This window comes from Pinus tabuliformis, chromosome 6, assembly GCF_031772625.1.
Source record: "Pinus tabuliformis cultivar Carrire ecotype Pingquan chromosome 6, CPIR1, whole genome shotgun sequence".
Lineage (NCBI taxonomy): Eukaryota > Viridiplantae > Streptophyta > Pinopsida > Pinales > Pinaceae > Pinus > Pinus tabuliformis.
In genome coordinates, this window is record NC_142292.1 from 421,057,628 (window position 1) to 421,071,749 (window position 14,122).

Here is a 14,122-nt window from a genome sequence, read left to right on the forward strand (position 1 = left end):
CCAGAATTTGGACGGGGTCAGCATAGCAGTCGACAGATGAATACCAATCAGGAGCTATGCATTAAAATCCCAATGTGCCATATCACTGCATATACAACATAGGACCTAACCATATAACTGGACATGTACAGTGATGGAGAGTATAAGTTCAAGATATGACAAGATGGGATAATTTTATTAACGTCCAATGAATGACCATGAAAGTAGGTCCATTGGACTAACGGAGTACCATCCATGACACACAAAGTAGGGGTCCTGCAGCAGCTCCAAAATCTAAGCTAATGAGCCAATAAGTAAAAATAAAGATCTAAGAGCAAAGCCACAGATAGCTAAGTGGTTAGTTCCAGAGGGAAAGAAGAAATAAAAGAACACGAGTGAAAACTCCATTAAACTTACAATGATTCCCTTTTCTTTGGTTGCAGAAAAGGACTATAAGTAGAAAAATTAATATTATGGAAATATTAAATATATCAACAGATGTTAATGAAACCACGGAAAAAATTATAAAAAACAGTATCACTTGTGCATCAAAATCACAAAGACCAAACAAGAGTAATTATATAGAAAAAAGTGGCACAAGATATATGCTCCTCCTCCAATTCTACAATTTTACCAAAATATAGCAACCCTAGTGAGCTAAGTATCTTCATTGACTGGAACCCTAGTTCTTACAAAAAACCACAACACCAAACTCATTATGCAATACTCCAGGAAAGTTGAAATACTCACTCCCTGTAAAGGCAAACTATAGATAGCCACCAAAGCAACTCAGCATTTTCTGTACAAAGAGAAAGCTTCAAGTTTGGATGAGGTGTGAATGAAAAAAGTGGCACAAGATATATGCTCCTCCTCCAATTCTACAATTTTACCAAAATATAGCAACCCTAGTGAGCTAAGTATCTTCATTGACTGGAACCCTAGTTCTTACAAAAAACCACAACACCAAAATCATTATGCAATACTCCAGGAAAGTTGAAATACTCACTCCCTGTAAAGGCAAACTATAGATAGCCACCAAAGCAACTCAGCATTTTCTGTACAAAGAGAAAGCTTCAAGTTTGGATGAGGTGTGAATGCAAAATATGTATTCAGACAACTGAAAATTGAAACTAACACAAGATCAAGAAAAAGAATGCATAGAACCATTTATTCATAATAAGAAAGTATATGCAGATCATCTTCCACAAAGAGAGAGCAAGAATTATAAGATGTATCTTGAACATGACCCCGTAAATAGGTAGATCAAATGTACAAAAGGCAATATAGTAATGGCCCTTATCATAACTCCAATCAACCCTGGAAATAGGCAGATCAAAAATTGTACAAAAGCTAGCATAAAAATAGTCCTTATGACGATACCATGTCAAGAATTGTAATATCCCAAATCGGAAATTCTTGACTAATTTTGCAGAAATCCAACTCAACCAAATTTCTCCATAAAATTACCATACATTCAACAAAAAATTGTCATGTAATAATATAATCACTAAAATAAGGCAAAATAACAACAAGGTGAACAAGAACAATCTCAACTTTTCTTATAATAGATAAACTGGGGTTACATGCATATACAACCAAAATTGCTGAGATGAAGGTTGGCCTCCAAGATAATTTGCTGCACTACACCGGCCCTCCAAACTGACATGAACTGCACTGCTAAGCTCTCCTCTTAATTTTGGGTGAATTCACCCAAAGGAGATGGGTACTCGCCCAATCTCACTCAATCACCCGAGGGTTTCCGTCCTGGGGCTACACATGAAGGAGAGAATCGGGTTCTCAAACCTCTCATACAAGAAGAAGATCAAATCCAAGATGTCCTCTAATGGCCTTCTCGTCCTCTTTTATAGGTCTGATGGACCCCTTTAGAACCTCCTATTTTATTATTATTTTAATCATTGAGCACATTTCCCTCCTTTATTTCAATTAAAATATCTTTTTAATGTGGGAAAATGGTAACTTGGCCACCATGCCTTCTCAAGCCCACTGAAACTCACTTCTTTAGATCTTCTCGTTCTGTTTCCAACGAGCTATTACAGTAAGGTGTTCTGTCAAGTATTCCTCCCGACATGCCACCTTAAGCGTAATTAATTGAGTCAGGCTCATTAATAACTTTGTTTTTTGAAAGTTGTCAGAATACAACGGAACAAAAGGCCAACTGTGCGGATGATGGAATATACCAAGCGAATGCCATCGAACCTCATAAAAACTCCTCAAAACCCCTCCAAAAGCCCCTGGGCCCACTGATAGAGTAAAGGTTGATGTGACCAAGCTGCCTCCAACCCTCGAAGTCCATCCTGACCACGTCGTAAGGGAAACCAGAAAAATGAACATGACAAACCCTTCCGCCCCAAGATTTCTTTCCCTCAAGCAATCTATATCTGTTGACCAACCTGGCAATCCAGTGGAACTAGGAATCAATACCTGGATCCCATAAAAACCACTAAGTGATACCATACCTCTGTGCCACCCAACCAAGAACGGATCCCTTAATGCCCGGATCCCAGACTAAACTTTGATTCGTCCTACCATCAACAGATCCTCTTGGATCCCAATGCCACCATGTCCAATCATCAGCACCCCTATCCCATGGCTCTAGTGCTCTATCTCCAACTATAGTTGTTGCTCCCTCCACCGAGTACCAACTCATCACCCCTCTCCAACCTAATGCATGGACACCTATGTAAGGGACAAGTCTACTAGGTTGATATTGGTCCTTGCTCCACTCATGATGCTCTGCCTGGTCAATCAACAAGATTTGTCTAAGGAAACCTGCCCCTCCATTTATAATATGCAAAAGTGGGCAAGATGTGCTACAAGCCTTGTCTATGTACTCTTGGAGAGGGCTATGGCTTGGAAATACTACAACTCCACTGGCCACCACTGCACCTATTTGCACCTCATCAATGGGTAGGCCCAAAGATGGATTCACCACCATCTCCAACAACTCCTCCATCCTCTGATTGAAAACTCCACGCTCCTCCCGTCTACTAGCCTCTTGCAAAACTACCCTGTCAAGCTCCAACACCTCCTGATGACAAGTGTCTGCACATACTACCACCCTGCTAGTTGTCTGTACATTTGTCCACTCCTCGCCCATGGCTGGCCCAAAGGACTGTTGCTCATCCTCCCCCAACATGGGCTCAGCACGAACCACTTGTTGACCCTGTCACGCAAACTAGTCATATCATCCTCCTTATCTGACCCACTCTCCTCTATGCACTCACCATGTTGAATCACCAACCGATCTCGCAAGTCTGCTCCCTAGACAATCTGTTGCTCAACATACTCCTCCAGCTCACATGGATGCATATCTAGGACTATTGCCAACAAATCCACATGAATGTTCATGCTCCTCAAAGGTATCCTCGTAAGAACTCATGGGCTAAACTAGAAAAGAAGAATCCTCATCCGAAAAGTCAAAAGGACCCTCCTCCTAATCTACCTTTGCCATCTCCTCAGTGTTACTCAAGCATGAGTGTTCAGGTTCCTTGCAAATGAAGCAAAAGACCCTTCCTCATCAACTCATTCTTGTTGCATGGTTGGTCACCACCAATCCTCCGCAACTCCTCCTAGGTCAATCATCTCCTGAACAAACCAATGTTCTGCTTAACCAACCTTTTGGTTAGTTCATAAGCAGCAGGTGAGACCAATTTTTCTCTCCTCCACATGGCCAACAATCTAGACTGCAACCTCCTGCAAATGGCATCATGGCCTCCCATACATGAGGATAAAATGGACTGCATGTGTGTTATGACTGTGTCAGGATGATCTTTCCTAATTCTAAAGAAGCATTGGAACATCTGCAGGATCAAATGGTCACACCCCAACTCAAACATGAGGACATAAGATCTAACCAAGACCATGACTTCTAGAATCTCTAACCTCTTTCCAAAGGTAGGGCCCTCACTATTATCCAAATCCTAAAAAGTCTCCACTATTAAACTAAAGACTCTCCTCTTTATATCATCACTGTAAGGAGGTATAGGTGCAGTGAACATCATGATACTACTGAGACAAGAAGCAACTGGAAGTTTGACCCCTACACAAGGACGCTCCAAAAATTTGTGTTGTATGAGAGCAAGCACAGCTGGTTTTAGAGCCTGTTGACCACTGGAGTGGCACTTGATGATTATATGAAGACTCCATGCCCAAGGATGATCCAGAGAACACTTGTACCATTAGATATCATCAGTCAACAGAGTTTTTTAACTCTACTTCTATCTTCTCATCATCTTTCTTGTACCCAGATTCCACACCCTACGGGGAATTGTAATAAGTGATACTAGTAATTATGAGTTTTTGAGTCTGTAACAGGCCTAGGATGTTGGGACTCGATCAACAAACGAGTACACCTTGGAGTGTTTTTTTATCTGGTTAATAATCCCTTCTTTTTCAGAGACGGATAATTTTCTGGGTTTTTTCACTCTGTTTTTTACCCCAGAGCCGGGGTGACGGTTTGAAGGTTGAGCCCCTAACACATCTTAGTGTCTAGAGTCGATGTATATTACCATACTAAATCACACAAAAAATTTCGTGGAATTTGGCTAAGTCTAAGTAGGATATTTTAATAATTAAAAATTTCCCGCAAAACGGGATTTTTTAATTATTTTCTATGTAATGGTGTAAATAAGTGGCCTTAGGAAATGTCTGGTGCATGTGACTACTTGAAATTCATCCTCAGAGACCCAACATTATCCATAGTTTTAAAAACCGCTCAGAAAAACCGGTAACCGGTCAAACCGGCCGGTTAGCTAGCTAGCCGATCCGAACCGGCCTAAAAACCCAGTCAGACCCTTCATTTGCTCGATTTTTGGCCCTAACCGGTGAAAACCGGCCGGTTTAGGACAAAACCGGCCGGCTTGTTACAAATCGGCCGGTTTTGTCTTAAACCGGCCGGTTTTAGGCACAACCACCATAAAGTTAAAAAAACATGTTTTTGACTGTGTTTGAGGGGTTTTGGGGGGGGACTAAGGGTGTTTCAACCCTAACAATGTTGGCAATTAATGGTAATGTTAAATTCTTAAAGTAAAAGTGACATTTCCTTTAATTTTCATTTTCATCCTTTTACTTAAATTTTTAACATTACCATGAAATGACTCAGGATGTTTGAGAGTGGTTTCGACCTCATTGGATTTCATATGGAGAAACTAGAATTTTAGATTTCACTCAAAATTCAGCAGACTTAATGGTTTTCAGGATTTCATGGTTTGGGGGTAAACAATAAATGCAATTAGAGCTCCAAATGATAAGAAAAACTCCTGATCTAGATCCCATTGTGTTGGACGATATTGATCCAACATCAGAATGGGTGGAGGAGACTGAAGAACCTGTATTTGAGGCTGATTTTGATATCGACATGGCTTTGGCGGGGGATGAAGCAGATTATGTGGTGGCATCAGAACCAGGATCAATAGCGGCATCAAGGAAAGGCAAGGAACCAATGGAAGGCACTAGTCATGCAGGTCGACAAACTCGTGCTTCCATTAGGTCCACTTCTATTGTCATTGGTGGCATTGATACTGAGGTTGCAGATCAGGCTGAGGCATCCTCAGACTCTGAACCAGATGATGTCTATGTAGCTCCTGATGATGATCTTGTGTCTACTACTAGTAGTGGTAATGAACTTGATGATTGATCATGTGTATACTGTAGACTTGTAGTAGGCCAATGGCCTCATAGCTTGCAGCAATGTTTTTGGACTTTATAGGCCATTTAGAGCCTCATTTGTTATGTATTTTGCTATTTTGTTGATGATATGTATTGCACTCGGTGCCATTTTGATGTATTCACCTTTACATGGTATATAAATGAGCAAACTTTGCATATTTTGTCTCTATTGGCTTGGAATCATGGTTTTACATCTTAAAAATAGTTTTGTTTCATTAAAAATTAATTATTTAATGTATTTTTTTAAAACCGGTTCGTTTAGACCAAACCAGTGCCGGTTAGACCGGTTCCGGTCGGTAAACCGGTTCATTAGGTGGACCGGTCCGGTCACCGGTTCCGGTTTTAAAAACATTGACATTATCCTAGGACCCACTTTAAGGGTCAAAAAATGACTTATAGTCTCTCAAAAGCCGGTTTTCCTAGTGACAATGGCAAAAAATGAGAAAAAATTCAAGAAGTGAAAAATTTTATAAATTTTTCCAAAGTCAAAATAAGTAAAATTTTGACATGGAAATAAAAGGGAATATCAAGGGTAATGTGGCAGCCATGTGGGGCCCACCACATGGAGGAAAGTCAAAGTCAAAGTTCCAAATGCAAGTCAAAGGGAGTCAAAACTTAAATGGGTCAATGTTGAGTTAAAGAGGCAACGTTGAAATGTTACATATGGCTAAAGTTTAAATATTCTGATTTATTTCAATATGTTGGTGCACATTAAAGTTAGTGGGGGACAAGCAATGACATGGCAGCCACATTGGAAAATCATTAAGGCCAAGTAGCAGTCAACGCTACCAGCCCACATGAGGATATACGCACAGCAATTAAGGTTACACGCTGGCAGCCACGTGCAGTTCATTACAGCACTCTACAGGCAGTTATATGTTGATGATAAGATGGCAGCCACATTGGAAAATCATTAAGGCCAAGTAGCAGTCAACGCTACCAGCCCACATGAGGATATACGCACAGCAATTAAGGTTACACGCGAGCAGCCACATGCAGTTCATTACAGCACTCTACAGGCAGTTATATGTTGATGATAACACACAGATTTATGCACATGCCACTAAAGAATTCCACACAGCAAGAGTTTTAACCCATGGTTTTGTTAAAGTTTGAGTGGGGACAGAACTGCCACATGGGACAGTTCTTGTCTCCCACTAACAGCCAATCACAAGAAGATATACAGAGCATCAACGCTGGCAGATTTTTCAGTGTATACGCAGGCCTGATTTGGAGGATACGCAGAGGATGGTTTACTCATTATTTTGCTGGCATGTTGACTGTGAATTTACGTAAGTTATTTAAGAGACTTGTCCCCCTTTGTTTGCAGTCCTTTCTACACATGGCCAGCAAGAGGACACGCTGATTCTCAAGGGAGATTGTTATGAATATAATTCATAACAAGTAAATAAATAAAATAAATGTAAATATTAAATAATCAAGTAGTGATCATGTTAAGAAGTCATTAAGTTAAGTGAAAAGGCATGTCTAAAAGACATGCCTAATCATGAAAGGTCACCTGCTAAAGTATTGATGTCGAATTCCCAAATCCAAAATAGTTTTTTTTTTACTGGAAAACTAAAGAATTACACGTTAATCAGATTATACAGGTGGATTTCGTACTGGAGGTCCCACTTACCAGACCAATCTCCGCCGGTCCCACTTTGACTTTTCTACTCCCCGAGCGCTTCAATCTCCACCATTGATCTCATTACCCAAATCCAACAGATGTGGCACGATAAATAGCACGATAGATAATAGGTCAAGAGCGCATGAGATAAGTGGTTTCCCCATGCTACATGTCGCCCTCTTAGGTTAGTCGCGCGACTTAGAAAAATACCATTTGCCATTTTTATACCACGCGATATACCATTTATTGTTTGGAATACTGCCCACGGTTCCCAATACGATATATTATGAAAAAGGTTTAGCGCTTAGTCTATGGACTTGAAATATAACCCTTCATGCTATTTAACTGATATTTTCAATAAAACGCATAAATGGAAGAACAATACCCGGTTAGGTTCTAGAACGCAGATTACAAAGAAATTTCTGCACCAGGAACAATACGTACACACCAAACTTAAATCAATTATTCAAGTAAATATGAATTACAGAGTCTTGGCCCTCTCAGCTCGATTACATCAGTTTGTCTGACCTCTGTTTCTTTTACTCTCAAAAAAGCCCCTCTCTCCTCTCGCTACCTCTCTCCTTTCTATCATTACATTTTTTCCTCTTTAATGGATCAAATCCTATTCTAACTTTAATTGACAACTCAATCTCTATTTTTATCAGTTCAACAATTAAATCCATATTATCAAGCTTTGATACACCCCTATCCTAAAACTTATCTCCTATTCTAAAAATAATACAATGTTCTAATTATTACAATAATTGAAGTAAAAATAAATTCGAGAGATCCAACCCTCTCTACTAAAAATTGATTTGACCACTTAAGTTGATGAAATTCATTTCATGTTAGTCACAACATGTGAACATACAATCACATTGCTAGCTAAGTCCGAATGCTCCTGCATCAGACTCCCAAGGAAGAAAAGAATCATTCATACTTCTGTAATTCTGCTGCATCCTCCATTGGCTGTCCCTTCCATTTGACTAGATACTGAAAATAAACTTGTCCTCTGGTTCTTTTGGATACTCTTTTCTCCAAAACAGCTTCCACCTCTTTCTTGACTGTCTTTGGCATTTGTTCTTCCCGATTTAAAGTCTAAACTTCATCTTCTGTAGGTTCATCCTATAGCTCTGACTCTGTCTCTTTGTATGGATACAAATCTGCAACATTGAAGATAGGTGATATTCCAAGCCCTTCTGGCAATTCAATTTCGTATGCATTGGTTGAAAACTTTCTCACAATTCTGCATGGCCCTATCTTTTTTATCTTTAATTTGTTGTAAGTCCCAACAAGAAACTTTATTTCCTCAAGTACACCATCACTAGATCACCCACTTGGAATTCTTTTTCTCTCCTCTTCATATCAGCTCTCTATTTGTGTTTGCCACTGCTTTCCTGCAATCTGTCTTTGACATATTCCTGTAGTCTCTGCATCTGCTTTGCAAACTCTTCAGCCTTTGCACTTCTTGTCTCCTGTTTGCCCAAATTTCTGAGCTCTACACGCCTCTTGGATTCATTCCAAAAACAATCTGGAATGGACTCATCCCAGTACTCCAGTTTGGAGTATCATTATAAGCAAACTCAGCCTGAGCAAGTGCTAAATCCCACTGCTTAGGATTTTTATACACTAAACTTCTCAATATGTTTCCCACACTTTTGTTTACATACAATCACATTGCTAGCTAAGTCCGAATGCTCCTGCATCAGACTCCCAAGGAAGAAAAGAATCATTCATACTTCTGTAATTCTGCTGCATCCTCCATTGGCTGTCCCTTCCATTTGACTAGATACTGAAAATAAACTTGTCCTCTGGTTCTTTTGGATACTCTTTTCTCCAAAACAGCTTCCACCTCTTTCTTGACTGTCTTTGGCATTTGTTCTTCCCAATTTAAAGTCTAAACTTCATCTTCTGTAGGTTCATCCTGTAGCTCTGACTCTGTCTCTTTGTATGGATACAAATCTGCAACATTGAAGATAGGTGATATTCCAACCCCTTCTGGCAATTCAATTTCATAAGCATTGGTTGAAAACTTTCTCACAATTCTGCATGGCCCTATCTTTTTCATCTTTAATTTGTTGTAAGTCCCAACAAGAAACCTTTCTTTCCTCAAGTACACCATCACTAGATCACCCACTTGGAATTCTTTTTCTCTCCTCTTCATATCAGCTCTCTATTTGTATTTGCCACTGCTTTCCTGCAATCTGTCTTTGACATCTTCCTGTAGTCTCTGCATCTGCTTTGCAAACTCTTCAGCCTTTGCACTTCTTGTCTCCTGTTTGCCCAAATTTCTGAGCTCATACACACCTCTTGGATTCATCCCAAAAACAATCTGGAATGGACTCATCCCAGTACTCCAGTTTGGAGTATCATTATAAGCAAACTCAGCCTGAGCAAGTGCTAAATCCCACTGCTTAGGATTTTTATACACTAAACTCCTCAATATGTTTCCCAGGCTTTTGTTTACTACCTCGGTCTGCCCATCTGTTTGAGGGTGATATGTTGAACTGAAACTAAGGTTGGCACCTAGTTTCTTCCAAAGAGTTCTCTAGAAATGCCCAACAAACTTTGTATCCCTATCAGACACAATACTTATAGGCAATCCATGTAACCTTACAACTTCTTAAAAAAACAGATTAGCAATATGTGTTGCATCACTAGTCTTTTTGCATGCAATGAAATGTGCCATTTTAGAAAATCTATCTACCACAACATAAATGGAATCATTTCCTCTTTGAGTTTTAGGTAATCCCAAAACAAAATCCATACTAACTGCATCCCATGGTCAGTCTGGTATTGGTAATGGCTGATATAATCCTATATTTTGGCTTCTCCCCTTAGCATGCTGACAAATCCTGCACTTCTCAACAAATCTCTTAACATCAGTTTGCATCTTTGGCCAGTAGTAAAAAGCATTTACCTAAGCAAAGGTTTTGTCTTTTCCAAAGTGTCCAAATAACCCTCCATTGTGTTTCTCCTTGATTATGTTTTCCCTTATAGAACATTTGGGAATACACAGTTTGTTACCTTTAAACAGTAAACCTCCTTGATAAGATAATCCAACCACTGGCTTCTATTATGACCTGCTAGATTTCGTACAACTACATAAATATCTTTAAATTTTGCATCATCTTTATACATATCAACCATTTCTTCAAATCCTACAACACCAAATTTTAATTCTTGCACAATGAAATTTACCCTGCTCAAAGCATTTGCAACTTTGTTCAACTTACCACTAGTATGTTTAATCACAAAAGTAAAACTCTACAAAAACTCTACCCACTTGGCATGCTTCTGGTTCAATTTTGGCTGGTTGTTTATGAACTGTAATGCATGATTGTCAGAATACAATACAAACTCCTTTGGTAGCAAATAATGTCTCCATTTTTTTAAAGCTTGCACAATAGCATAAAATTCTTTGTCATAAGAGGAATATTTCTTCTTAGCTTCATTTAGTTTCTCACTAAAGTATGCTATTGGTCTCTATTCCTGACTTAAAACTGCTCCAATTGCAACTCCACTACCATCAGTTTCAACTTGGAAAACTTTTCCAAAATCAGGGAAAGCTAAAACTGGTTTTTCTGTAATTTTCTTGTTCAGCAACTTAAAATTTCGGTCGGTTGCTTCTGTCCACTTGAATGGTTGATTAGTCTCTTTGATTGTTTCAATAATTGGTGCACAAATCTAACTGAACCTTCTGATAAATTTTCTATAGAAACTTGCAAGACCATGAAAGCTTCTTACCTCAAATATGTTTCTTGGGGTTGGCCAGTTCCAAATTGCTTGGACTTTCTCTAGATCCATTTTTAGACCTTCTTTAGAAACTACAAATCCCAAATAGATTAACTCTTCTTTCATAAAACTGTATTTCTTCAGATTTATTAGCAGTTTCTCTTTCTGCAAAGTTCTCAAAACCAACTTAAGATGCTCCAGATGTTCCTCTTTGCTTCGACTGAAAACTAGAATATCATCAAGGTAAACAATGACAAACTTGCCTGCATATTCCTTCAAGACTTCATTCATCAATCTCATGAATGTGCTGGGTGCATTAGTGAGTCCAAAAGGCATCACTAACCACTCATACAACCCACTATTTGTTTTAAATGCAGTCTTCCATTCATCTCCTTCTCTAATCCTTATTTGATGGTATCCACTCTTCAGATCTATTTTAGTAAAATACTTTGACCCACTTAAACAATCCATCAAATCATCCATGTGTGGTAAAGGAAATCTATACCTGATAGTAATCTTGTTTATGGCTCTGGAATCAATACACATGCGCCATTCACCACCTTTCTTTGGACTGAGTACTATTGGTACAGCACATGGACTAAGGCTCTCTCTGATTAATCCCTTATCCATCAGTTCCTGCACTTGTCTCCCAACTTCTGCATTTTCTTGAGGAGTTAACCTGTATGCTGCTTTATTTGGCAAACTTGCTCCAGGTATTAGATCAATGTGATGACTAATACTCCTGATTGGTGGTAATGCATTTGGCAACTCATCCACAATAATATCAGCAAAATCATTCAATAGAGTTTTGATTTCTTCAGATAAATCATCTAAGTTTGTGGAAGTCAAAATTACCTTAGGTCTCCTTATGACAGCAAAATGTATCTTTTCATCCTTCTTGACTTCTTGTAGCAGTTCTTTCCCACTTATCAACATAACATTGTTTCCAAGCGCTTCTTTGCCTGCTTCATCCTTCAATGGCAGCAGTGTGTGTTTATTTCCATCCTTCTCTAGAGTGTAAGTGTTTCTTCTCCCATCATGCATAGCTTTCCGATCAAACTGCCAAGGTCTTCCCAGCAATATATGACATACATCCATTGGCATTACATCACATAATATCACATCCTTATAAGTACCAATCTAGATCTCTACCTTGCATTGTTCTGTCACAATAAGCTGATGTCCTTTTTGCAGCCACGATACTTTGTAAGGAGTAGGGTGTACTGTTTTCACTAATCCTAACTTGTCCACCATTTTTGTAGAAACAAGGTTATCAGTGCTTCCACTGTCAATTATCACTTTACAGCATTTTCCTTTGGACTTGCATGTAGTTCTGAATAGATTCTTTCTCTGAGTTGGCTCTCCTGTCTCTTTTTCTGCTTTAAGCAATACCCTTTTCAATAACAAGGATTCTCCTACTTCGGGTGGTTCTTCTTTACTTGCAATTTGAGGATTTTCTTCCTTTGCCTCAGCCACATTCACATTCTGCTAATTTGTTGCTTTATTATGAGGACAGTCCCATGATCTGTGTCCCCATTCCCCGCATGTGTAACACCGAATTTCTCTTCCTCGGCCTCTTCCTCTGGGTGCAAATCTCCCTCTACCAGAGTCTCCTCTCTGTGGTCGTCTACTACTTGAACCTCCTGCTTCACCCTGAGAATGCTGGAATCTTAATCTAGTAGTTCCTCTACCTCTTGCTGGACCTCTTCCTCTATTCCTCTAATTTTGCTTCCTCAACATCTTCTCCTTTGCCTTCAAAGCTGCTTGATAGGCATCACCAATTGTCTTTAGACTCAACACACTGATTTCATCTTGTATGTCATATTTCAAGCCATTGATGTATCTGGCTACCATTTCTAAGTCATCCTCTGCATATCCTGCTCTAATGCTTAGCTTATAAAACTCTTTCGTGTATTCTTTGACAACCATTCCTTTTTGCCTCAAATTTTGTAATTGTCTGAAAAGATTTAACTGATAATCTTTTGGCGTGAATTTACCTTTCAATTTACTCACCATTTTATCCCACTGCTTGATCTTGGGCTTCCCCTTTCTCTCTTCGTATGTTTGTATGTCATCCCACCAGATAGCGGCATGGCCCATCAATCTGGTAACTGTAAATTTCACCTTCTTTTTATCATCAACCTCCTCATAGTCGAAATACTTGTCTAATGAACTGATCCATTCCATCAACTCTTCTACATTGAAGTTCCCATCATACAAAGGTATTTCCACCTTTGGTCTTCCACTTGCTTTGGCCAACATTTTGAGAACTTTGATAGCTTCGCTTTCATCCTCTTCTTCTTCCTCAGAAGATTCCTCCGCAGCAGTGACATCTCCTTCATCAGGTGCTTTCCTTTGAGCAGTTTCCATTGTCTCCATCCTTGTACGAGGTGTTGAATCTCTTCTAGCAAAACTGCATTGGCTACAAATCTTCCCCAACCTATGCCAGCTCCTCTTCTAGGTGGCTTCTTTGTTGTAGCATAACCTCATCCTTAGGCTCCGATACCAAATGAAGTGGAATTCCCGAATCCAAAATAGTTTTTTTTTACCGGAAAACTAAAGAATTGCATGTTAATCAGATTATACGGGTAGATTTCATACTGGAGGTCCCACTTACCTGACCAATCTCCGTCAATCCCACTTTGACTTTTCTACTCCCCGAGCGCTTCAATCTCCACCATTGATCTCACTACCCAAATCCAAAGGATGTCGTGCAATATCGCGCGATAACTAGCACGATAGATAATAGGTCGAGAGTGCGCGAGATAAGTGGTTTTCTCGTGCTATGTGTCGCCCTCTTAGGTTAGTCGCACGACTTAAGAAAATACCATTTACCATTTTTATACCACGCGATATACCATTTATTGTTTGGAATACTACCCACGATTCCCAAAACGATATATAATGAAAAAGGTTTAGCGCTTAGTCTACGGACTTGAAATAAAACCCTTAATGCTATTTAACTGATATTTTCAATAAAACGCATAAATGGAAGAATAATACCCATTTAGGGTCTAGAAGATTATATGAAAACTCAATGCCAAAGAATGATCCAGAGAACACTTGTACCATCAGATATCATCAGTCAAC

At 39.3% G+C, this 14,122-nt stretch overlaps 1 protein-coding gene across 1 annotated transcript in view; it reads right to left on the reverse strand.

Moving 5' to 3' along the window:
• LOC149259101 (tubulin alpha-6 chain) overlaps positions 1-14,122 on the reverse strand; it is a 244,780-nt gene that overhangs the window by 114,625 nt on the left and 116,033 nt on the right. The gene's annotated exons all lie outside the window — the stretch shown is intronic.